This window comes from Mchenga conophoros, linkage group LG23, assembly GCF_057382185.1.
Source record: "Mchenga conophoros isolate Kocher_MC1m ecotype Shallow Benthic linkage group LG23, M_conophoros_male_GT1.1, whole genome shotgun sequence".
In the NCBI taxonomy this organism is placed as follows: Eukaryota; Metazoa; Chordata; class Actinopteri; order Cichliformes; family Cichlidae; genus Mchenga; species Mchenga conophoros.
Genome location: NC_140547.1, coordinates 16432999 through 16460206, shown reverse-complemented (window position 1 = coordinate 16460206; position 27208 = coordinate 16432999). Strand labels below are relative to the sequence as shown.

General features: G+C 38.6%; 1 protein-coding gene and 1 long non-coding RNA gene across 2 annotated transcripts in view; one reads left to right on the top strand and one right to left on the bottom strand.

The window, feature by feature from the left end:
- The window catches only part of naaladl2 (N-acetylated alpha-linked acidic dipeptidase like 2), a 526866-nt gene that overhangs the window by 130598 nt on the left and 369060 nt on the right, over positions 1 to 27208 (top strand). The window lies entirely within an intron of this gene.
- LOC146546930 (uncharacterized) lies at positions 21277 to 22201 on the bottom strand. The gene is made up of 2 exons (XR_014890848.1): positions 21924 to 22201; positions 21277 to 21338 (listed from the first exon to the last, which is right to left on the bottom strand). It is a non-coding gene; the product is annotated as an uncharacterized LOC146546930 (long non-coding RNA).

Here is a 27208-nt window from a genome sequence, read left to right as displayed (position 1 = left end):
TTGGGGTCCTTGCCAAGATATGGGAAGACATTGCAAATGTACTTGGATTTTAGGTCGCAAGCCACCCAAAACTTGATCCCAAACTTGTCAGGTTTACTTGCAATATACTGCAGGAAACAGCACCGAGTCTTTGATGGGAAAAGCTGTTCATCAACGGTGATATGTAGACCAGGGTTGTAGCACGTGATGCAGTTGGTGACAAATGATCCCCACACACTGGAAATTGCAGCAAACTTGTCAGTCTTTGCTCGATCACAGCGGGTGGACTTGTCATCAAAGCGTAGGTGTTGCATGATGTTTTGGAAGCGGTTTCGTGCCATAGTTCCAATTATCTGTGGGTTTCCCAGGTTTCCTGACCAGCAGTCATTTACAGATGGAACCCTGTAAACCCCCCGCAAGATCACAATTGCAATAAATGCCATTAGTTCAGGGAGGTCCATGAACCAATGAACATGCTCCGTTTGCTGTGCATGTTGAATAGTCCATTCTTGAATGCTACGAAGCATGTCAAGAGTGATGAAACACAGGAAGCTCTGAAGGCGACTCGAGATACTTCTCCTGGCCTTAGCCGTTGGCTCTCCATCTGCAGCGTACGGTTCTATTGGGGTGAAAGGGAGACGGGTCCCCACATGTTCTTCACGCCACACTGTGCCATCTTTCGCTGTCTCAGTCCCCAAACAAGCTCTCTTTTTCGGTGGAGAAGCAGTCTCCTCATCTGCAGTGTGAACAAATTCAAATTGTGAGCAAAATGGGAAGGTCAAACAAAATCACAAATGCATGCATAGATACTAATTATAATTCCAGTATCTCCTCCTCTGTATCAGAATAATGTCTGAAATATCTTACTTACTAACTACATCCACTTACTTGTTTGAAATGAAAAAGGAAATAACATGAAATGAAACTAACTGGAAGACTGATCAGACAGCTCTGAGTCCGAATCCGGCTGAACTTCTAGGTCTTCTCCATCCGAGTCACAAGGGTCGACTTCCGTCAGGATCATTTCCAAGGCCTGCTGAGTGGTGAGACTTTTAGCAGCTCCCCCACGCCCTCAATCACACACCCCCACTCCCCTCCCTCCAGAATTCCCAGATAACGACCTAATATACATATGAATGACTAGCCAATTTAGCTTCCACTTGGCTGAAGCTAAAGCTTAGCTAAAAGCCTACCAGCCATTTGGCTGCTCTCGGGTTTTATAGGTAGAAAGGTAGAAGCCTGGGGAAGCTAGTGTTAAGAGACAAAAAATTTCTAATTTCATATAATTCACAGACCATATATGTAGGGGTCTGCAGGAAGTAGTTAACACGTCCTAGTGTTAAACAGAATTCTGAATATTTTCTATTATGAATAGCAGAGAGGCTTATTTAGTATGCACCTGTCTGTGCATCGGCCCATGGGATATTTGCAGCTGATGATCTTGCTATTGATTTAACATTTCTGTGCACTAAAAACATATTTATAAATAAATAAAGTTACTTGAGGGAGCAATTCTATCTGCTGCAATTGTCATTCCTGCCTTTGATGGATAAATAGTATGGTAGGAATTCGTGTTAGTCAGCAGTATCATCCACGAGGTTCAGGCCTTTGACAGTGACATCTCTCTAACTCTGATAATAGAGCTCATTTTTAGACCTTTCTACACCCCCACACCGACATACAGCAATTTGGGAGACGCAAATGTCAACACTTGTTTTCCTGTAGTGTCACAGATGCCTTTGCTTATGGCTGTATCTGCCTCGGCTGGTGTGTGTACACATATGATGCCTGGCATCTGCTTGACTGCTCCGTTTGATTGCTCATTCCTGTGGCACTTTGGAAAATGTTAATGGAGGGCAGCTAATGTCAGATACAGTTCACTGCCATCTGTACGTGACCCACAGTCACCTCAACAGAGCTATCCACAAAAAAAAAGTACAGAAAGACTTACCGAATGGCTTTAAGAAAGTCAAAGAAAGTAAAGAATGAAAACCTCCCTTGTATTGCTTTAATCTGCTTAATTGCGTTTATGTGTACTTGTGTTTATACTTGTGTTTATTTGTCTGTGTATGCGCAGGCTTCACACATTTGTGATTTTGTGATTGAAGCGTGTTCTGTTGTGTAAAGCATTTATATCACTGTGTAAAGAAGGTGTGAAGCAGACAGACAGTCAGGACCATAATGTCCAGTGGCCCGTCCACCACTTTAGATACTGTTGCACTGTTGGGGTTTTCACAGACACACCCACACACACTGCTGTAACTCTGACCTGAGATTGCTGTGTGCTGCTACTCTCATCCTTAGAGGCACTGGACCATACAAGCACACATACTCACACACAGACAAGCTCACACTCACGTACACAATGATTTATGGCCTCCAATATAGTCAATAAGAGCCAGGGCCAAGATGAAGGACTTGGGCAGCAGCTAGCTGGACATACACATAAAAAAGAATCACACACAAACACACATACAAACAAACACACAAAGCAAGCCCACACAGACACAGGTATATACACATACACTGTTGTCCATTAGCTAAATGTACGGTAGGGAGCTGCTTTCCTCTTTGACTCTCTTTATCTCATTCTTGCTTCATGCCATTGTTACTCCCACTGCTCCGTGTGAAAAACTCACAGTCCACATATCCATATACTATACTATACTTTTATCATAACACAAATATAAACAGATATAATATTTTTATATGGACAAATTTGGCATCAGAAATTAGCATTACCCTCTTTAGCACTCATCCATTCAATATTCCATCATTTTCAATATGTTTGAGTGATTCTGTGCAAGTCTCCTACTGCTTGTTTCAAATCTCCTCACACCATTTCAGTTTGATTTAAATCAATCGGTAATTGTCATTGAAAGCATGTTAGCGTGTTAACTCAAAGCTCCACTGGGGTAAAACAGTTTCACGTAGCCATGAAGATGCTTGTAGAAAATGTATACTGTCATCAGTAAGTCTGTCTGTTCCACTGACATTGCTTTTACAATTAAAAACTTCTATCCGAATTATTTACACAAGAAAAAAAAAACTGTCCTTGAAAAGGCTTAGTACTTATTACAGTATATTTCAGTTTGTCTGTGAACAAAGTCATAGTATATAGTATCTGTTCTTTCTCAGGTCTTCTCCTGCTTTGATTTCTTTTTTCTGCTGTCTTTATCATCCCCTATTTGCTTGCTTACTTTGGTTTTCCTAATAAACACAGGAGTATCTGGAAATAAAAGGAGCTTTTTTCTACAACAGCAAAAACTGTGGATCTCATAAAATCTATCTCATCTATCTTATTTTATCTCTCCATCTCTCTATCTATCTATCTATCTATCTATCTATCTATCTATCTATCTATCTATCTATCTATCTATCTATCTATCTATCTATCTCTCTCTCTCTCTCTCTCTCTCTCTCGCTCTCTCTCTCTCCATCCATTGTTTTAATTTTACAGGTAGAATACAACAATGCAAAGCCAGAATAAATGTCCATGAATTTATTACTACTGTATTTAATAAAGCTAAACTGCTTCATATGCTTAGGAGAAAGAATGCATTTACCAGAACTCAAAGTCACTTCTTGATTATTTTGCATAATGCTTTTAGTTTGGATTTAATCTAAAAATGTACTCTCTGAAATACAAAAGGGTCCAGCTGGTAAGAGGAAGTGTGACTCATAAATGTCATGTGTATCCACTGAGTTACAATATTGCCACGAAGTTACAATTTTTGTTTCATATTGAATGGATGAAAGCTTTAAAAGAATTCAAAATATGTTGGTCCCCCCTTTATGTCTAATTCTAATTCCAGCACGCCCCACTGGCCTCCAGAGGAACTAACATTCTTGACTGCAGTTTAAGTCCAGATTTGTAGAAACGACACTCTCTTGGAAGCACATAAATTGGTTCAGAATAGATATTAAACATTTCATGAAAAGTGAAAACTCTGTACTAAATTAGAGAAAAAGACTCATTCTATTGTTATCCTCCCTTCTCTCTCTCATTCAGAGAGGGGTAGGAAGTAAGAGCAACCGACTGGTGTATCTCATAGAGTGTATCGGCCGCTGACTCTGCGTTTTCCAGTGCCTGGGTTATCTCTGTGGCATAATGAATGGAGTCCGATGGAGTTAAGTTGAGATGAATGGAAACAAGTTCTAGATTCTGCACTCAGGCCTTATCACTGGAGTATGAAGGTAACTATTAAATAATGGCTACAACATACAGTGCATAGAAAGGGACTGGTCGATTTAAGCTGGCTCATCATTCAAAGAAGACAATTTATAGTAACAAGTAGACTCTATGTTTGGTTTCTGCAGCTGTTAAAACTAGTTATCCTTATATCCTTGTGTATATATGTGTGTGTGTGTGTGTGTGTGTGTGTGTGTGTGTATATAAAAAAAACACCCAGCACGCCCCTGCGGGCGGTTTATCCTTCGAGCTCGGGTCCTCTACCAGAGGCCTGGGAGCTTGAGGGTCCTGCGTCCTGCTCTGATGTTATTCCCGGGATCTGCTGGAGCCACTCGCCTAGCTTGGGAGTCACCGCACCTAGTGCTCCGATTACCACGGGGACCACCGTTACCTTCACCCTCCACATCCTCTCGAGCTCTTCTCTGAGCCCTTGGTATTTCTCCAGCTTCTCGTGTTCCTTCTTCCTGATATTGCTGTCATTCGGAACCGCTACATCGATCACTACGGCCGTCTTCTTTGTTTGTCTACCACCACTATGTCCGGTTGGTTAGCCACCACCATTTTGTCCGTCTGTATCTGGAAGTCCCACAGGATCTTAGCTCTGTCATTCTCCACCACCCTTGGGGGCATCTCCCATTTTGACCTCGGGACTTCCAGATTATACTCGGCACAGATGTTCCTGTACACTATGCCGGCCACTTGGTTATGGCGTTCCATGTATGCCTTGCCTGCTAGCATCTTGCACCCTGCTGTTATGTGCTGGATTGTCTCTGGGGCATCTTTACACAGCCTGCACCTGGGGTCTTGCCTGGTGTGATAGACCCCAGCCTCTATGGATCTTGTGCTCAGAGCTTGTTCTTGTGCTGCCATGATTAGTGCCTCTGTGCTGTCTTTCAGTCCAGCTTTGTCCAGCCACTGGTAGGATTTCTGGATATCAGCCACCTCCTCTATCTGCCGGTGGTACATACCATGAAGGGGCCTGTCTTTCCATGATGGTTCCTCTCCTCGTCTCCCTCCTCTTTCTTGGGTTTCTGCTGCCTGAGGTATTCACTGAGCACTCGGTCAGTTGGGGCCATCTTCCCAATGTATTCTTGGATGTTCGTTATCTCATCCTGAATTGTGATGCTGACACTCACCAGTCCCCGGCCCCCTTCCTTCCGCTTAGCGTACAGCCTCAGGGTGCTGGACTTGGGGTGAAACCCTCCATGCATGGTAAGGAGCTTTCTTGTCTTTATGTCAGTGGCTTCTATCTCCTCCTTTGGCCAGCCTATTACCCCAGCAGGGTACCTGATCACGGGCAGGGCGTACGTATTGATGGCCCGGATCTTGTTAGTAAATGGCCTGCATTTGTATAGCGCTTTTCTAGACCATAGGACCCCAAAGCGCTTTACACTACATTCAGTCATCCACCCATTCACACACACATTCACACACTGGCGATAGCAAGCTACATTGTAGCCACAGCTGCCCTGGGGCGCACTGACAGAGGCGAGGCTGCCGGACACAGGCGCCACCGGGCCCTCTGACCACCACCAGTAGGCAAACACGGGGTTAGTATCTTGCCCAAGGATATTTGGCATGCAGCCAGGATGCAGCCTGGGATCGAACCACCGACCTTCTGATTAGTGGCTGACCTGCTCTGCCACCTGAGCTACAGCCAGGTGGCTACCGTTCAGCTGACTCCTCAGGACTTGCCTGACCCTCTGCAGGTACTTGGTGGTTGCAGCTTTTCTAGCGGCCTCTTCATGGTTCCCATTCGCCTGCGGGATCCCCAGGTACTTGTAACTGTCCTCTATGTCTGCAATGTTGCCTTCTGGTAGTTCAATCCCCTCAGTTCTGACTACCTTCCCTCTCTTTGTTACCATCCGACTACACTTCTCCAGTCCGAACGACATTTCAATGTCATTGCTGTATAGCCTGGTAGTGTGGATCAGTGAATCGATGTCTCGTTCACTCTTGGCATACAGCTTGATGTCATCCATGTACAGGAGGTGGCTGACAACTGTGTGTGTGTATATATATATATATATATATATATATATATATATATATATATATATATATATATATATATATATATATATGTGTGTGTGTGTGTGTGTGTGTGTGTGTGTGTGTTCTCTCATTTCTTTCTCTGCCTACCTATTCTGCCGACTACTAGTGGCTACAAATGGGGGAGCAACTCCTTCCCAACCCGTGATAGGCACAACACGCTTTTCTGGTTCAGAACCACTGACTCAGACTTGAAGTCTTATCCACGCGGCAAAACAAATTAATTAATTAATTTAAAAAATCATTTGGGTCAAAATATTGAAATCAATTTTTCAGGGTTTTGTTTTTGTTTGTGAGGCACTCTTCTGTGTGGATTTACCTCATTTACAGCTGATACAGCAGGTGATTTTTGAACAAAAATCATGCTAAGAGCACCATCTGGAAAATTTTATCCAGGTTTTCATCTGACAAAAGCAACAGTGAGTGCAATCAATTAGCAGTCTGAGACAGTCGGCAAAGCATACTCAAAGCACTGTGCTGGAAGAGTAGTCTCTGATAATTGGTAAACTGTCCTCCCATTGACATGATGAATAACCATGGAGTTTCTGGAAAAGAAGCTCTCTAATATTTTCCTAAGGTGGGATAACTGCCACTTCAAATGAAACTGAAGATTGTGTTCATAAGGAATAAAGAGGGGGAGAAAGGTAGGTGGTGGTGAGGGATGGAGGAGAGAGTGGAAATGTATACTGAAGGAGTGGGGAATGTTCTGTGTGTGGCTCATTAACCCTTTAAGACCTACCATAGAACCAAGTCCGCCAGAGCTTATATTATATTTTTACATGCTGTGGAGCCATTTTTGGGAGCATTTCAAGTTGCTATACATCAATACAACCATTATAGCCCAGATTTTAATAATATGTATTCATTAAGTGCATAGTAATTACATAAATTGCAAAAAAGTGCATTAAACTACAAAAAAATTGAAAATCGTTTTTGATTTTTTGACATATATTTGTAGTTAGAGAAATTTAAGAGTCTTATCCCTCAAAACTGTAAATACAAAAAAGTTGCACAAAATAGTTTCCCACCACAGGAAAATTATTTTGAGTGTCTTCATAGTTTTATTTTTGAAATACACCAATTTTTATACACTGTAGGAAAAACGAAAATAAATATTATTCCGCAAATTTGCAAAAAAGCAGCATATGCATCAAAATAAACTATTTCCAGCAGTGCAATATGAGTCCTAAGCATCCCAGAAATGACACAGAAAGTCATAAAGTCAAAGATAACTTTTAAAAAGAGCAGTATAGGCCCTGAGGCCCTGATCGCAAAAAAGACTACATTTCCGCGAAAATGACGTCACTTCCGGTTTCGGGCAGGTAATGGCGGAAATGCAAAAGTTCGCGCTGACGTCTATTCCAACGTAGGAAGTGTTTTGAACAGCTGATCAGATCGGTAAAGCGTGTTTCTGGAATATTATGTTTTTGTTCCTGCAAGCGCTTTTTATGCAGTTTTTGCAAAGCTTTATGTGGAAGGAAACTGTGACCTAGGACAAGCTGATGGCATCAGATGTAAGTACAACTCCTCCGGTTTCATATGCAAAAAATTTTTTTGCGTTAGCTTACGTGGTTGCAGTGCTACTGGGATTTAAAAATAGTTATGCATAACAGAGCGTTCCCGCTCCGATCGGCTCTAAAGGGTTAACTTGGTAGATGTAATCAGTGGGAGGGAGCGAGACATTTTGCCAACAACTAATGAACAGCATGGGTAGTATAGTGGTGAAGCCATACTGTACGTGCACTGGCTGAACTCTCTAGCTCGGAGACTGTGTGCATTTGCATCTATGCTCTTGTGGTAAATAGGATGCATACATAGTAACTTCACTGATCTCGCTGTGAGACATCCAAGTGATAAATAGCAGTGGGACAAGAACTGATTTACAGAGTTGCAAGACCATCACCACTTTCACAAATCACAAAGCAGCTAACCCAAGTGAAATAAATACTATGCCTGTGCCATGTTTGGCTTATTTCCTTACCCCTTTCATACATCATACTAGAATAATTGCCTTATGTAACGTCATATGAATTGGTATTTCATAAAATCATCATGCCTGTTTTTGTTCTCTTATCTATATAACATCAAAGAAATCCAATAAGTTATGACTTTTCTTTGAAATAGTTGCCAAATTCATATTTATGAGCTTATCCATTGTAAAGATGATAAAAGATAATACCTACAGTGCATTTGTGTAAGTACAGCTTGCATCCCCAGCACAGAGAGCAGCCATATGGGACACATTATGGTCTCACTATGTGGTGTCGTCAAACTGACAAGATACCGTGATTTAGCACTGCTGGAAGTGGATGGATCCATGCTTACCTTCAAAGTCATCTGTCTCCTGGCTCTGTGCGAGCCTAAAAGCCCCCAGGGACATAGTACAGCATGTTGGCCATTCAAGTACCTCTCAATTACTGCTTTTAATTCCCCTTACATTGCTGGTCTGTCTCCATTAGGTGTGACATTTCTCTGAAAATGTGAAGGATATAGCAGATTTTTTTTTAATGGTTGCCACAATCCCGGTCTGCTGCAGATATTTGTTAGAAATCCATGTTTTCATATACTGAAAGACAAAATGTGAATAGCTGAGCTTTAGATGGCATTTCCCTGCAGCCAAACTACTTAATATTTCATTTAGCCTTTAAAAAGCTGAATGCTCTGTGAGTTTCTTTGAGGTTTCCACGTTCATTAATTGATTGCGTTATTAATATTTTTGTGAAAGAGGTCATTTTCTTAAATGCAATAGCTAATAAGTGTATTTACTCTGAATCATCTGAGCATTTTACTGTTTTGCCAGTACTGTCGGTGTATAAATGGACATTTTATAGCCATACTTGTAATTAGATTTAAATTTAGATTAAAACATTAAACGAAATGTATATTCAAAAGTAAATCAACTATATTATTCCACTTTAAAATACATAAAATTAAAAATAACAATCAGACGTTCCAGATTAGGTGCACTGAAATATCGTTACTGGGTGCATGTGACAAACAACCTTTATACACTGTAACCAACAAAATTCCGCATGGTCGAGTGGTTACAAAAATAGCAAGCAAATGTCAGAGACTAGGGAAATAATATGGAAAACAGCTAAAACAAAGGGGGGGGGGGGGGGGGGGGGGTTGGGGTTGGTTTTTTTTTTACAATTTTACAATTTCTTAATCACAGTCACTATTTTTTCATTATTTGGACCAGCACTGACCAAGAATAGTTCCTTAGAATCAGTGATCAGCTGAAATTGTAATGCATAAGACTTCAGACTGAGCTGCAAATGGTTGGTGTCATCATGAACCAAAATTATATAATCCATATTAACAATGAAATCAATCTGTGACCTCAGAAATATAGTATAAGGACCTATGTCTCAGCAAGGCTCCTGGGGATTACTACTTATTCAGCAAGAGGCAATAATTTGTTGCCCTTATGCCCTTTAGTAGGTTACCTTGCCATGACACTGACATGCTGACGTTAAAATGCTTCAAGCAAGGATAACTGTTACTACTGCCTTGTTACTAAGCTGTCTCCTTTCTAACAGATAGAATGTTTAATATATTCTATATGTAGAACATCCCATGTTATTTCTATCAATCTATCTGTGCAGTGATGTGGTTATACTTAAGAAAAGTAATGTTTTCAGCATTACTTGTTACTTTTCTTAAAATAAAGGCAGTGTGTTACTTCATTATTTGCCAATTAACCATTTAAACCCATAGGCCACAGTCCTATACACCAACACAGATCCTAATGAAGACACACGTGCAATTTTTCTTGTAGTTTTTATGCATGAACTTCAAACCAAGGTTGAAAGTCAGCCAGAAGTGACTTCAAAGCAATCTCCATAGTGGTTCTACTTTACAAACATGAACAGGTAGAAACAGAGGCTTCAAGCCTGACTGCTCATCACTGCCTTTGTTACCTGTTGAAGTTCAGGTCTGATTTTTTTCTTTTTCTCTCAGGGGCTCTCTCTCTGGTTTACTGGGACAGTGACTTTGGATATGTGTCACTGTACACATACACCCATATTATGAAACACATGCACTCATTAAAATAAATAAATAAATAAAATGATTTTAAAAAATCAGGTTGCCATGTTTTTTTCACATCTTGTTAGGGAGCATTTACATCAGAAATAAACCTTGTCCTTTCACTGTTTTTCTCTCTCCCATCTTGATATGCCCTCAAGCTGATCTGGCAACAGAGTGACCAAATCTGACCTATTCAGTCTCATTTTTAGCATGTTTGGCCCTTTCTGACATTGCAATTTTCCACACAAACGGTGACAGAGACTAGTAAAAGAACAGATTATGGTTTAAGAATATTCCTTTGATCTGTCAAGATGTCAACAGTGTATCTGTGTGTGTTACTGATTTGCTGCATTAGTGATTTGCTTCTATTAGTAATTTGAATCAATGTGTATGGAGCACCTTTTGCTCCATACATATGGAGCAAACTGATAGGCAGTCAACAGGTGATGGGAATCTACAGACAGCTGCCACTACTCATCTTAATGCAGGTAGTATAAAAAGAAAGAAGCATAAATTCCTTTTTTGCACATGACAGAATACAAATTTTAATCATTGATACACAGGGGGCTAATCTGATTCTAAGTGCCTTTGATTATAATAATGGTTCATCAAAGCTTTATGACTAAATTATTATTCTTTAAACATGTTTTAAAATTATTTTGTATTATTTAAAATAAATGTGTTTCTTGTGTTTGTGCTTACACTGCTGAAGGGAAAAAATACCTTGATAAAGTTCAAATTTAGCATCAGAATGGCAAAGAAAGTCTATTTAAGTGGCACTGACTGTGCCATGATTGTTGATGTCAAATGGGGTGGTATTAGTATTTGAAAAGCTGGAATTTCCATTTGGTCTACTGGAGTTTTCCCACACAACACAACACATTAGTATTTGCAGAAAATTGTACCCAAAAAAGATATCAAGTGTACAAAGCAGAAGATAATCTCTCAATGCGCAAGACGTAAAACCTTGAAGTAGTTGGGCTAGAGCTGCATAAAACCACACATTAGAGGCCACAATTTTTTACAGGTTCATCAATATGAACAATATTTGACAGGAAAAATGTCACCTGCTATAATGACTCTCAATTTCTGCTTCAACATTTAGATGGTACGCTCAAAATTTGGTGTAAACAAAAAAATATACTGATCCATCCTGCCTTGTGTCAATCCTGGTGATGTTGACCAGTAAAGTTACAAAGTGGGAACATTAATCCAGAGAAGTGAGCCCACATTTTAAATATGAAGTATGTAGTAAAATAATGATATCAATTTTGTTTGGCTGGCCTAATAAGCTCTATAAAATATATTATTTAACAAATTATAGTGAGATTTATTTCAGTTCAGATAAATATACTTAGCAAACTGATTGTTAATCAATATATCTAATTAATCATGGTTAATTGAGTGGCACCTCAAGCTATCGAGGCGATTCTTCATTAAAGATTTAATATTATGTAAACTGGGAACAGATAAGCTGAGTTACCAATTTACCTTTAATTGTTTGTGTAAATGTTCCAAGGCTGCAAATTACAAGAAAACAATCCTATTAAGTTCAAGCCAAATGAAAAACAATTTGTTTGGTTTTTCACCTTTAAAATCCTGATAATGACTCTGAAATGATTAATGCTTGCAATTTAATTGCTGCACTGAACAGAGCTTGCTGCTCTACAAAGAATGAAAACTGAGAAAGTGAAAGGAAAAAAAAAGAAATTGTTTCAAAATAGAAATTTCCAATGAGAAGAGGGAGCTGTGTATCCAAGATCTAAAAGCAATTAAAATAATCAGAACACGGTCTCTGTGGCTTCTTGAACTCGGATTAAATGTTCTGATTGCAAGATAAATCACTTTCTAAGAGGGAGATCCATACCTGCCTCTAGTGTAAAGTGGCCTATTGGTAAATCCATTATCCTCAGAGACAGAGGTGCGTTAGACAAATGCTCTAAACGAACGTTATTAAGGATCAAAGGGGAGTATTTCACAGATTCTGCAAGCTGCTAAGAGACTCGCAGGCTTTGCTTCAGGTTGAAAAAAGCCTGAGCTTTCTTGGGGGTGGGGGTGGGGAGGTATTGTGTGTGTGTGTGTGTGTGTGTGTGTGTGTGTGTGTGTGTGTGTGTGTGTGTATTACATTTACTATTGTATACTGAGAATCTGAATCCCAGCTCATCCTGTCCTATTGAAGGCAACCCATACACATTGAAACATTAGAGATCAGTGTGTAAACGTGCTCCAAGGAACTGGTGTGATTAGGACTGCATATAACCATCCAATTGCATGACCATTTATCTTTTGTCAATCACAGTTGCAATATCTAGCATCTATATCTAGCATTTTGGGTCTTTCACCAAGTGCATGCTTGAGATAACAATGGATACAATGGATTGATGAAATTTTCATGATGCAAAAAATGTAGGAAATGGGCAGTGATATTGTTTGAAAGACTGTGGAAAGACCTTAAGTGTAGTGGAGTGAAAAGAGATATTGAGGATGTGTAATACTTACATAAAGAATAATCTTTACTGCAGGAATGTCCAATTAAATGTCATTTCTTTATTTTCTTTCTGAGCTAGAAGGCTTTCAATTCATACTGCAATCTCAGTTTTATTGCCCCGTCCTGGTACAGCGAAGTCCTGTATAACTAGCACAGGATCATGATGGAGCTCTTACTTTCTTATCTGTTAAAATACAGTGAAAGCAACACAGAAGACCATCAGCACACTTAAACCCGCATTGCTGGGAGCGCCTTTCGAGAAAAGTGTCCTGTGTAAAATGCATAATACACTGACTACAAAGAGAGGAAATACCTCAAACATGGACAAACATTTGACCACACAACATGCAACTGATTTCCACGAATGTAATGTCTTTAATATGCTGCTTAGCGTTTGGGGATTAGCGAATGGAGAGCCATTGAGAACCCAATGAGAATCAGTAAGAGAATCGATAAAGAGTTGGATTGACAAGTGAATCGAGAATAGAATCAGAATCGCTAAATTCTTATCAATTCCCGTTCTTACGTTTATCTAGTAATGACTTGATTAATTTCTTCACAAACGACAATAACATTAGAGAAACATTAGAGAAAAAATGCTCATAACCATCTTGCAGACGTATCCTTAAGTACACCTACTTTCAATACTATTGTTGTTTATTTAAACTATTTATTTAAACTATCTCTCCGATTGATCTCTCTGAGTTAACTTCAGTAATCAGCCTTTAAGGTAACAGTAATTAAACCATTACTTAAAAAGCCATCATTTGTTCAATGTAGTTAAGTTAGGTTACTGGATTTCTAGTCATGGTAACTAGCTAATTATAGCTGACCTTCTTTTTAACTGAAAAATTCTTGAAAGAGTCATTGAAAAAAACCTACCTGATCTGATACTGTGCAGATGATACCGAACTTTATCCATGAAGCAAAACTACATACACACCAATTACTTAAAATGAAGGAATGTCTTAAATACATAAAAGCCTGAGTGACCTGTAATTTCCTGCTTCTAAATAAAGATAAAGGGGAGTTTTTTCTTTCCACTGTGTCCAGGTGGTTGCTCCTAGGTCATCTGATTCTTGGGGTCTCTCTGCATTATTGTAGAGTCTTTACCTTACAATATAAAGTGCCTCAAGGTGACTGTTGTTGTAATTTAGTGATATATGAAAAAAAAAAATCTTCCTTTGTAAAGTTTCAAAAAAGGAGGAAACTACTAACAAGAGGGGGAAAACTAATCAGTTCACTTAGGTAAAACAGGTTTTTATCCATAATAACGCAGGTATTTAGAAAACCCCATTAATAAGAAGCCACCAATAAAATGTAGAAGCTTGTGCCTCAGATGTGTGAGAAATAATTTTTCCTTACAGTCTCATGATACTGCTTGGTGCCTGTTCCTTAATGGATTAGCCATGAACATCTAAAGGCCCTGTTTTAAATAGCGACTAAGGGGACTGAGCAGTGGTACCAGGTCAAGTCAAAGTTGGAATCCAAGGAGTTTTGTGTAGCTCAGCTTTTCACACCTGGAAACATCAGCAGGGAACTGAGTAATTTTGTCCCTATACCAGAAGCCTTTGCACAAAACAGAGGGAATTAACAGCCTTCCAGTGACAGATTATAGTGGTTAAGTGGCATTTCCATTCCATTTTCCTCTCCAAACAGAAAAGGTTTGGAGCCATGACTTTCCAACTGAGGTCTTTGCTCCCACTATTTTCTATTTGCGTGATTTCTAAAAATGTAATCCATATAATAATTTGACTTCAGATCAGCACAGATATGTTATATGCCTTCACCATATATCCAGAAAAAGGTATTTCCTTACTTTCCACTCTCCTACTTTGACATTTCTGTTTGGTTGAATGTGCGGACTAGAAGTTGACCTTTTCGGCAGACTACCAGTGCTGATGGAATGGCTTTGGCTGTCATGGCTTCCATTAACCTGTAGTCCCTGGCTTCATGGGGTCATGGATCTGTTATGTCAATAAAAAGTGAAATATCATTGAAAACGTACATAGACTGTATTCTTTTAATCAAACTGGCATCCCTGGTTCAAATGCAGATATGCATGCATGTATGCAACCAGAAGAAACAGAAGGATGCATGATTAGAGGTCACTGCAGAAGGTGTGAATTGGGGCTGTTAAGAAGAAGAGTTGGAGCCATTTTATTCTGCTCACTGGAGCATTTAGGAAGCAAAGAGATGAAGGAAGAAGTCAAGTGACATTTTCATTAATTTGTTGTCAGGCATAAACTCTCCCCACCAGTGAGCTTGGCATATAAGTCTGTTTTCTTACACAGATGAATTTTTCATCATGGGACGCTGGGGCATGATTAGATGAAGAACTGAACTAGTGTGAAATAGAAATGGATTACTCTAGTGCTTGTTTAAGCTTTGCAGTACCATGTAATGTCATCATTCTAAAGAAAATTAAACTGCCTCTGATTTGAGCTAAAATCAGTTGGCCTGCAGTACATATTGGCTTATATTAAAAGCCACAAGTAAATAAATTTTTCGATCCGATCGTCTACATCACATTGATCACCTTTGAATTTTGTTACCAACAACTTGATAGCGAAATGTTAAATATATATTTTAAAGTGATTAAAGTGGTTAAGCAAGTCTTAACCCTTAAATCTCTTTTTGTCTGTGAATCCTGAGAGATGTTTGGAGCTTCTGCAGATGACAGTTGACTCACTGATGATTGCCTCAATCTCATATGGCCCAGCGTACCTAGGATATAGAATTCTGAACAGGGATTTCAGCAAAATATATTTGGAAGATAATACGACTTTCTGACGTTGATTGCAGTGAGGGTTTGGAGTCCGCTAGCTGGCAGTTCTGGTCTATTGTGCACTTTAACATTGGGCAGATATTAGATGTATAGAAAAGAACACACATGGGCAGAGCTTACCTTTAATGGGCCAGAGCCCTGGAAAAGGTGCCAACTTTGGAGTTTGAAGCATCCATCTCCACTATGAACTGCTGTGGGTCCTATGACAGGTGTAGTGGACTATTGTCTGAGCAGGTGAAAGGCAGAGTCTGCTTCTTTGGAGCAGGAGAAGGACACGAGTTTTTTTTAATGGAGACACTTGATGTAGTAGCAGATGAATCAGCAGTAAAAATTTGTATAGCTGAGATCATTTCTACTGCTGGGCAAACAGGGCACCGGTAAAGTTGATGGAACAGTCATAAGGTCAATGCGGAAGTAGAGAGAGGGCCTTGTTCTTCCCGAACACCTCCTGTAGGGAGTGATATTCTTTGGAAACAGAGGAGTGAGTTAGTATTAGCAGATGCTTGTTTGGCCTGGGAAATGGCTGACCTTCAACAGTGAGAGAGGCAAATACACTCCAAATTTCCACTCTTTCTTTCAGTCCAATAATTATTGATTATGTTTGTCTAACCATGGAAAGCCTGGGATAACTAGTGTTTGTCAGATAGAAAAAAACAGTACACAAAGTACTAACAATGCTTGCCAGAGTCAACAAGGTGGACAGGCTCTGTCTATTGAGTGATTCTAGCTAGGATCTGTCCCTGCAGTCCTGACACTATGAAAGTCATATCAATGGGTTTTGCTGGAATATAAAGTTGTTGAGTTAGATTAGGATCTAGGTTTTATTCCGCCACAGAGTTAACAGATACTTGGAGAGGCGAAGCGTGATGATTACAACATAGGGTAACTGGCAACATTAATCGAGGCTGACTGATTCCGAAGGAGCTGCCCACCAGTAAATGTAGGAATATTGGTGGGCGGCTCCTCGGGTATCAATCAGCCTCGATTTTGGATTTTTGGCTGCACAGAGCATGCAGCAAAATGCCCAGCCCGACTACAATAGAGACACTCTTTAATCACAATTCACCTTCCCTGCCCGTTGGGATCTAACCACGCTCTTCCTAGCTACCTTGGCTCAGCCAAAGTATCAACTGGAAACACATTTATTAGAGAAGGTGGGCAAGTGGTCCAATTTAATCTGGCAAACAGGTGAGCTGATATTGGCAGAGGGAGTGGGAGGTACTCTTCAGTCTGACAGGGAACACTGGGAAACAGTGAAGCACAAGGGTTAAACTGGAAGGTTTACAAAAACACAAGGAAGTCATGCAAGGGCGTGGCTTCACACTAACATAGTAGACAGTCTGGTGTAGAGTGGATATCAGAGCTCGTCCTTCAATACTGGCTGAGAATGAGATTTGAAGAGCAGCAGGAGTGAAAGCTAAAAAGCGAAAACATCTTTACCTGTTTAGCTCTCCCTAGACTTTGGAATGAGTGAAAAGACCAAAATGGAAAACACACCGATGCAGGAATATGACAGATACTGCATTATTGTGGTAATATAAGCAGCAGAAGTGAAGCTTCTTATGTGTTAATGTTCTTTAATCCAAATCATTGGAACAGAATGCTTGTGTGCGACAGTGTAGTAGAAATTTACAGGCTACAATGTCCATTTTCCCTTTTCTCTCTTTAGCGCAAAATATTATCTTCTTAAAACACTATTGTTTATTATTTATTATTGCAAAAACTTTCATTGTGCAAGAGAGAGTTTTTCACTTGCTTGTTCTTTTGTAGCGCCGTCCCTTTCCTCATTTCACCACCCACCTCCTCCCCATACATCTCCCTCCAAGCCATTAATCTTTATCCTTCATCATTCCTTCACTCATGCCTCTCTATCCCTTATCTCTGTCACTGCCATCTCGGCTGCGTTCTGTCTTCATTTTCCAAAAGCTCTCGTACTGTTAGCGGTACGCTCAAGTCAATTTTCACGTGGTCGACTGCTCGCTAACTGAACATCTGGACATGTATTTAGTGTTTTTGTGACATTTTTTATTTATGTTTCGTTTTGTTCGCATTAAGCGATTTACATAATGGGGGCAGATTCTGACAGGAATTTCATAGGTTTCTGACCATAAATATGACTGAGCTGTGCTTTTGAGATGTTTTCTAATAGATTTAATTGAGATGTATTCATTATTAAAAGCATGGGGCTACAGTACGGATGTAAATTTCTATTTTAATCTCACTGACAGATTAGAATAGGTGCCACAACTGACAGTTGATATAACTTAAAGTTAAATAAAATGACAAAAGTTCTACATTCAAGTTCTTTCCATACAATAGTGACCAGAGTACTATCACCAGGACTGGTGGTGGGGCAGAAGAGCCACTGACATTGGTACCCTTAAACTTTACCTTTAAAGTTTGACTGGTCTGATTGGCCTGATTGCATATAATTCCACTTCTGAGAATATCACTATGTTATTATGAAAGTATTAGTAGGTCCCTGTTTCTCGGTATTATTGTATTTACATCTAGTACCACATTAACCGTATTGTGTTTTTTCATAATCTTAACCTTCATCTTCCCAGTCCAGTATTTCTTTCAATCCTGTCCACTTTTCTATCCCAGTACTAACTTGACCCCACATGCTGTTTCACCCTTTCATATTTAACACTTTTTCCTTGGAGATTCTCATCTTTCATTTTGCTGGTCTTTTCTTCTGCCCCTTTTTCAATGTTTTTTCATATTTCTCTGTCAGATTGCTTTGTCTATATCCCAAATATTGCTCTACCTTTTCTCTTTCTCCCAGCAGGCGAGTATAGTAGTGATCTGTGATAGAGAGGATGATTCATGATTGACTGGCAACGGAGAAGAAGACATTAATCAAAATGCCGTTGTAGAGCTCTGCCACAATGCAAATGGAGTGTTAATTGAGTGCTGGATGGGTTTGAATAATGGCCCAGGCTTTTCACTTCAATCAATGCACATCACAACAATGGGCTGACAGCAGGCTTTCACAGTGTAGGTACATCCCATAATGCTTTAATGCTTTATTTCAGTTCTTTGTTTTAGTATAACAGAGAAGGTTGACTGTTGACTGCCTGCACATTAAAGACTTGATGTTAATTGAGAGAAATCACAGGTTACAGACTGATTTGGAGTTCTTCTCTGCATCTTTTTTAAAATGTGATTTGAAATGAGATTCAAAAATGAATGCAGTCAAATGGAATAGAAGGATGATACTGTGTTTATTCAGCATGCAGCTAAATCAAGAAAAATGAGCTGCCAAAAGTTGGGCATTTGTAGCTGAGAAAATACTCACTGACTTCCCAATTTCATTGTTTTGGATTTGAAATGAAACAGGGCATTTTTATTTCACAGCTCAAATTTTGCAGCCATGAATAATGAATTTTATATTACAATGGATCATTTGACTACTTGAAGTATACAATATGTCACTTTTGGTAATAATTAATCCATTATCACCCTTTTAGTGTTATGCTCCTCTTGCATAATTACATAATTTCCTGAAGGATTAATAAAGTATTCTAATGCTGATTCTGATTCTTGCCACTGCTATTCACAGATACAACAGGCAATGTTTTTACTGGAGGTATTTTAATAATTCACAGCACACTACCAACACCTACCAAGTATCTGTTTTTAGCAACATGAATAGGAACATTATGGAGATAACATTATTTATCTTAACAAGTCGTGATGACCAAAAAGAGGTAAAAAAATACTTTGTCATTTATTAAAAGGGTATTTTTTTAATCTACATTTTGCACAATGTTTGCTAGGATATTAAACCTAAAAAAAAAACCATTAGTTGTTGTGTTTTCAACTTGTTGCACTGATCCCTTGTGATACTTAAATTGAAGTGATAGATGTAGTTTTAGCTGAAATGTTGAGACCCATATCACAAGAAAGAAGAAAACTCAAATAAAATAACTAAGTTCCTCATTTTCTAAGGCACGTTCAAACACCATAACTGTTTTTATAACATATCAGGGTCGTTTGGTTTCCTTCAGGCTTGCCACAAATCACTTACCACATCATCAGGATGAAATTAACTGGTATATATGCCTTCATTTTTAAAGTTTGTCTCTACAGTCCTAAAACATGTTGCTCCATGAAGGGACCATATGTATGTCCCATTTTTCCAGCTTCAGATGGATACCCTCTCTAGACTTTTTTGCTTTGACTGTCAAGTGCAGTCTAACACATATCTCCAAACACACACACAAATATTCCGTTCCGCATACCCAAGCCTACATACATACAAACACACATTTCACTCCATTTCAAAAAACATCTGGTGTACCCTTATCCCCTACCCCACAACACCCCGTCCCTCGCAGGAGACTAATAGACTCATTAGCAGTCTCTCCAATAGAAAACAGAATGCAGGAACAAACTGGGCACCTGTAATGTTATCCAGTGCTACTCTTAATTACAAAGCATCAGGCTGCTAAATGAGCTCTGCTGAGGGACCATGTGGGGAAACAGATCGGCAAACATAGGATCTCACCAGCTGTAGGGAGGTGCTTGATCGCCATTACACTGAAATCCACAGGATTAAGACAAGCTCAATGATGAGAAGAGGCCTTGTAGGTTCGCCGAGCACTGCTGCCGGCAACTGTGATTGGAGAACAGTTTCTGCAACAGAAGACACAAAGCTAAAGTCTGAAAACTGGCTATGTGGTTGTAGTTGTAACCAGCATTGCTATGGTTAAATGCACGACATAAAGGAACCTGCTTATAAGCCTAACAGAGAGTGCTAAGTGAACCCCTAAAGGTTTGCAAGAAGTTGAACAGCCTACGACAAAGTCAGTGATAAGGTTCAGGCAAAGTAGAAAAATGGCAGCATTAAAAATCGGTTTCTTTTCAGAACTTATCTCATTTTTCCATCATCGTAGACTGTGTTGAAATGCGTGGTAGCAAAACCTTATTTCTGAGGATATTTGCAATCAATTTTCTAAAGGAAGGAAGCAAATATACTGAGTTTAATAGAAGTATAAGCACATCTTTTTCTACCAAAGAGATAGCAAGTCACACTAATCAGTGATCAGTCAAGGTTAATCAGGCTTCTCTATGAACATCTTCACATTAACCAAAACTAAAATGCACTGAAGTTAAATTCAACAGACAGCAAAAGATGAATGCAGCATGGTGGAATGTGTGAATAAGAGAAAGCAACATTCATATCGTTTAAGTAGATGATCCATTAATCTTGTCTATATATTCTACACAGCAAATCCAGCATGTCCAAATTAACACTGTCGGATTTGATTTCAACACTATTAAAGTGTCTATATGGGTCCACACCAGAGAGTGTTAATTTAACTCTTTTTGGAGAGTTGGTACGTTAACTCTGATTTAGTGTTAAACACCAAATCTGTCTGGAGTTGATAATTTAACACTTGGTGTTAAGAGTTTATATATTAACTCTCAAAGAGTATTTTAGTTTAACTACTTAAGAGTTATCTTCTAATTCATTCTAAAAAGCGGGAATTTTACTGTTCTGAACTTCTAGAAATTTCTTTTGGAAATAAACATTTACTAAAAAGATGCAATGGTTTTTGAAAAACATTTATTCTGAACTGTGCACCACAATTTCAAAACATTTTCTGAAAGATGTAACAGTGTACATGTTCTCACTTTCATTAGAATTTTGTTTATCAAAAGGTCTGACATGGTAAATGCAAATAACAGCATTCTCAACACTTATTTCTTCAATACAATATGCATGTCCTTCATTCATCACTTTGTGGAACTTCAACGCACTTCTGCTCTCCCCCATATTCCATCTTCACAAGCATATCCTGTGTGGAGATTGAATAAAAATTAGCTGACACTAATTAATGGCACAAATAATCCTGTAATCAATTGCAGCACAGTAAAAAAAAAAAGGAATCCTCTTTGAGCCATTACTTGTGTAAAGTATTTTCCCAAAAGACAAGGACACAGGCAACAGGTAATACTGAACTAAATGTAAAACCTCAATCTTTTTAATTTTTACCTAAACCGTGTGCACAAAACTCTGGAGGGATCTATGCTAACGTAGAATCCAGTCAGGACGCCTGCTACTGCTGTCTGCTCGTTTTTTTTTTTTTTTATGGGCGATCGGTTTCAGGCTTCAAGTAGCACCATTATACCAACATTTCACATTCTACACATTGTTTTAGGTGTATTTGACCAAAAGTTTGACTGAAAATTCACATGCAAGCTTTTTTCAAGGCTGTGGTATTTGCCTGCAAACAATACCTTTCAGCTAGCTAAAACAGAATATTATGCTATCACCGAGCAACATGGCTACTGCCTTTCACACAGCTTTGTCTTAACTCCAAAGAGCCACAGAAGTAAAAGCTAATAGAAATAATTGAAACAATCTTTGAAAAATGACTTACCAAGCATGGCAAACAACTCAAATATGTAGAGCAAAATGTTCTGAAACTGCTTCACTTCAGCTTCGATTGGAGCCGTGCTGGGGGCGGAGTCTGTGAATTTACTCTGTTGGTGTCATAGCCCCTCTAGGAGTTCAGAGTTAAGAGGTCAAGAGTTAATGTTTCCATTGTAACACCTCCAGATTTGACAGAGAAACACTCATTTTTAACACTCGATTTTAACTACTATCATTTTACACCTCAGAGTTACATTAAAAGAATGTGACTCTACTTAGAGTAAAATTAACTCTACTTTTGCAAGAAGACTACTAACACCAAAACATTTAACACTTTTGAATTTGCTGTGTATAAGCTTCTGTAATCACACTGAATATGCATTGAGAGCTATGAGCTCCACTTATCATATTGATTGCACTATGGAAAGATGGCAACTAAAACCAGTTATGTCTTGCTCATCTGTGTTTAGCTTTTAGAGTGAATAATCTATGATGTGAGACACAATAATAATTAAAAAATAACTTTTGTATTGTATTTGTATTTTACAGTCAATTTTTGTTGAACAGAAAGAAACAACTCTCCATTAAAACTGCCCACAGCCCACAGCTGCTGACAGTTCTGACTGTATCATTAATTAGTTCATCACCAAGTATTTAAAGATAAGTTGTCAGATCAGCTGATTGAATTGTTGCTTGGTTGACACTATGTTTTCCACTTCACTTCTCCATTCTCTCCCCCTCTCTATTTGTCTGGATTACTATTTCTCTCAAAGGGGAAAAAAGCACGTTAAATTAGCACATTAATAACCCGATGTTCCTCAAACACTAATTCAATTAATTAACCCAAAATGAGATGTTTAATTTCCTCTTGCGTTAACAATCGCAGTACCTTATGCTAAACAGGCAAAGCATCAGGTTGAAGGGTAGAGTTGAACTGCTGTCAAATTGAGCAAAGCTTAATTTCTATGCAAATGAGAAAAAGCATAGGGGTAAAACTTTGTGCACCATTCATGCTAATGCGGAAACAGTGGGATTAATTATATAATGTCCCCTTTGTGCAAGAACTCGGGTATTTGGAATGTGGCTCAAAAACATTATTTATGATGCTGTAGTAATTAGTGATAAAACACACAAAGCACACGTAATCATCTTTCGGAAATATTTTCTTTGCACTTTCTAAATAGATAAAAAAAAAACTATAAGCTATTTTGTTTTAGTTATTTGTAATGTGAAAGATATAAAGTTAAATCAGACATGCTTCATCGGGTGGAGCACATCATTGTAGGGCTTGTGTATGTGTGTTATTTCTAATCTAAGGTGAGGAGAATTGATTTCTGAAATGCAGCAATAATTACATTCCATGAGAACAAATGGATTTGAAGAAGGACAGGCTCTATGGGAAGATCAGAATGTGCAGAAATAAAATTGCAAACTGTTTTTTAAGGTCACATTTTCAGTGGTGTGAAACTGTGTGGACGAACTAATCAAAATTCTGGGAGGGTTAAGATTTGTCACATTATAGGAGGAACATGGCAGGTTATGAAATCATCAGTTATCTAAGCTCTACAGGGGACAGCTGCACGATGGGACTGGAGCTCCCCAGAGTTTTAAGGGTTAGCTGACCACAGATAATGTCCCCTGGGACATAACTATGGCTTTACAGCAATAAATAAGTAGATAAATAAATGAAAAAAAAGGTAGCATACACTTTCTTTACATCTTGAAATTTTGAAATCTGATGCACTGCAAACCAAAAGTGTAATTGAAAAATACCTAAAATATCAAAGGAGATTCAACAAAATCAGAATTCCTCTACTCTTAGCAACCTGGAAAATACAAATATACAAGTCAGCAAGCATTTTGGGGGTTGTATGCTGTCTGCAGTCTTCTTGCTCATCAGAGGTCATACAACATGATTACAATGTCAGACTGAATGAATACAGAGACACAAACGGGTCAGTCAGATTGGCTACTCTGACAAGCACAACAACATAGTATATTTGATTGGTTAACCTGATATATGTCGATTTGCTTTTTGCGTTCCCACTGGAGTTAAAACGAAAATAAAGCTCTAAAACTGAAATCTTCACAGGATTACAATCAGAATTTTAAGTTCTTTAAATGTATAGATAACCTCACCAACAACACTTTTCCACATTAAGCACATGTGGTTCTCTGTTAATTTGCTGTTCTATTCTATATCAAACAGTTGCCCAGTACTGATCATGTCTCCCTGCTCTAATCCTTTCATGGCGCATAATGCAGCAATATGCACGATGAAACAACATTACTATTTGTGCATGAAGCACATTATTAGAATTTTTAGTAATCATAGACATGTCCCGACATTTGAGAGATCAGACAAAATTTCACAGAAAATAATCCGAGTCTGTGAAATCTTAATGTTTTAGCTTCTTAATCTTGCCTTCTTTTCAGAGTGTTATGGAGTCCTTGGACAGTTCATATGGCTTCATATGCTTATAGTAACTTTAGTGAAACATTCAGTGGGCCAGAGGGTTCACAGGAAATAGAAGGCGGAGACACTTGATTGTGTTTTACAGATAGCTGTAGAGGGCAAATAGTGGAGGAAAGAGTAATTGAAGACAGTTCATTAGATGCTGATCCGGTTCCCCCAGAGGGCCCGGTGAAGGCTGGAGGGAATAGGATTCAAGCTGGGCAGAGAATTAGACAGGATTTGCTGCAGGCTTTGGTTCCTCTGGACAAGTTCTTACTCATTACTCACTTGAGACAGGCAGGCTCACTTGCTAACACTACTATAATACTCACATTATTAGCTGAGGAATATTACTTGGGAGATAGGTCCATATAAGGGGCAAGAAATGCGTGCTAGTGTTTAAAATCTATCCTCCAAATTGTGTGCTAGTCTTATAATAATGGAAATTTAAGATTTCAGTGTATTTCAAAATCAGCCTGCAATATATTGATTCCCAAAGAACAGATATAGATCACATTCACAACATTACTGTTGTATTCAGGTTGACAAAAAATCTATATATACTGGTGCTATTACAAAAGCACACATACAAATTCTTTCATCTGTGAAGCTGAGTCTTTTACCGCTTTGAAAATAGCCTATCCTATATAAATTTTATTCAGAGACAGATTTTTCAGTTTGAACTTGTGAATTAAGAAGTTAAATTTTTTAATCATTTTATCATTAAGACATGCACTGGAAGTATATTTATACATTCCAGTAGAGTTGAGGCTCGGGTGTGAAATTTATGGTTTTCAGGGTTTTTATCTTTTTTTATTGCTATTTTTTATCATTTTTATTGTTAACTCGGTTTCCCTGGGTCTTTTCCGGTGTGTTATGAATAAATCTTCTTTGGCACTGGCACTGATTTTTATTTTTGTTGGATTTATCTGCAACACCTTAAAGGCCAGTCCGTGAAAATATTGTCAGACATAAACCGGTCCGTGCCCCAAAAAGGTTGAGGAATGTTACAGATATTTACTTCAAATGATCAAAAATGAGTAAAATTACAATTTTATACTTTTTTGTTACTTCTAAGAAGGACCGTTTAAAACACAATGTCTTAATGTTACAAATAATTTCAATGAACAATTATGAATGTTTTTTTAATCTATTTCTTTTATTTCACCTACAAACTTTGTCTTTAACTGACAACTGGTAACTGACACTGATCTGATATAACAAGACAACATGGCTCATTCTAGTATTGTATAGCAGAAAGGCAGGGTTCCAGGCTCCATATTCTACAATAATCAATACTGCTATTTTGTGTGGGAGATGTGACACTGTCATCTCAAGGCATTGAAACAGTAGTCGTCTTCTCCCACTACACTGTGGTGTTTCTCAGCTAGGCTTTTCTGCATCAAAATGTCATCATTTCTACCCCTAGTCTTTCAGAAAGGAACATACTGCAGAATGAGCTGCAACATTCTTTGCTAACGTTGAACTTTACCCATGTTGATCATGAGGCAAAGGGTTATGCACTAATGGTAATTATGAAAGTGCCGAAGTAAAGCCTTTGACTGTTACAATTATTCAAAAAAGGGGAATATTTTGATAGAAGCAATATATCTGCCAAAGATAAGCCACTACATAGTACTTTCTTTACTGTTTTTATTTTTATATGAAACAATTAATTAATGTTTTATGTGATTGAGTAACGAAAAAAGCAAATAGATAGCAGTGAAAACTTCTCTTGCGGGCAGTTTTTATCACACTCCACTCCACTTCTCTACCCTCAGATCATAATCTGCTTTCCAGAATTTGTCATGCTTTTATAGTTCTTTTATTGGCTTTATTTCTCTCTGTCCTTTACTCTGATCTTCTCCTCTTCTCTTCGTTTTCCTTTCATCTACCTCCACTCATCTCTCCTCCTTTGATTATCAGTTCTTGTAAAACTTTTGTACTCCCCTGAACTCCTCTTCTTTTTCTTCTCTCTTGTGCACTCCTTGCAATAGCTTTCTCATGCGTACATGCGGAGAAGTACTTTCTATGACCTGGTTGGAACAAGGGAGAGTATACAGCCTAGCAGTAGCAAAGCAATTTATTTATCTTTCTCTGTCTGGCTTGACCCCTTTTTGTGGGAAGCAGATTGCTTCTGAAAGTGAAATTTGAGGGCAAAGCTAAGGTCCTGTTTCATGGACATGTAGATATGCCATTTCCTCCCCATCAATGCCATGTCAAGGTGTTAGGTTGAGAACATCTGCTGTTTTTCTCAAAAAATACAGAAGGCTTTGACAGATCTGTTTTGGTTGTGGACTTGCAAAAACAGCAGCCAGTGCATGAGCTATAGTGAACTTGTCCAAAAGGACGCCTCATTTTTCCGTGTGGATTTACAAGATTTGTAAATGTCAGGTTTCTGGTATAGAGATAGCGGGAGAGACACTGTCTAGTCTACATCCTGCTTGTAACAGAAGTCAGTCATGTGTATATTTTTAATTAATTGTATTGTGTTTGCTTATTACTTGAATGGCATGGAGTAAGAGTAAGAAAGGGCCATTAATGCGGTATGATGGTAGTTGGTTACAGATTTAGCTTTAGTGGTCAAACCAGAGCACTGCACGTGTTCACGTTCTGTTAGCCTTCTTGCTTTGAATCTGCAGGATCATTACACAATGAAAAAAAGGCCATATTGGATTTACTTAATTCAATAGTGGACATTGGTTGCACACAAATGTTTTGCTTTGGCAGAAACTTAAACAACTGAGTTAAATCAAAACAACTTATTCATATTCAATAAACCTGTGCATTTTGTGTTGATAAAACGCGATTGAAACATGTTTAGATGAAGTAAGTTG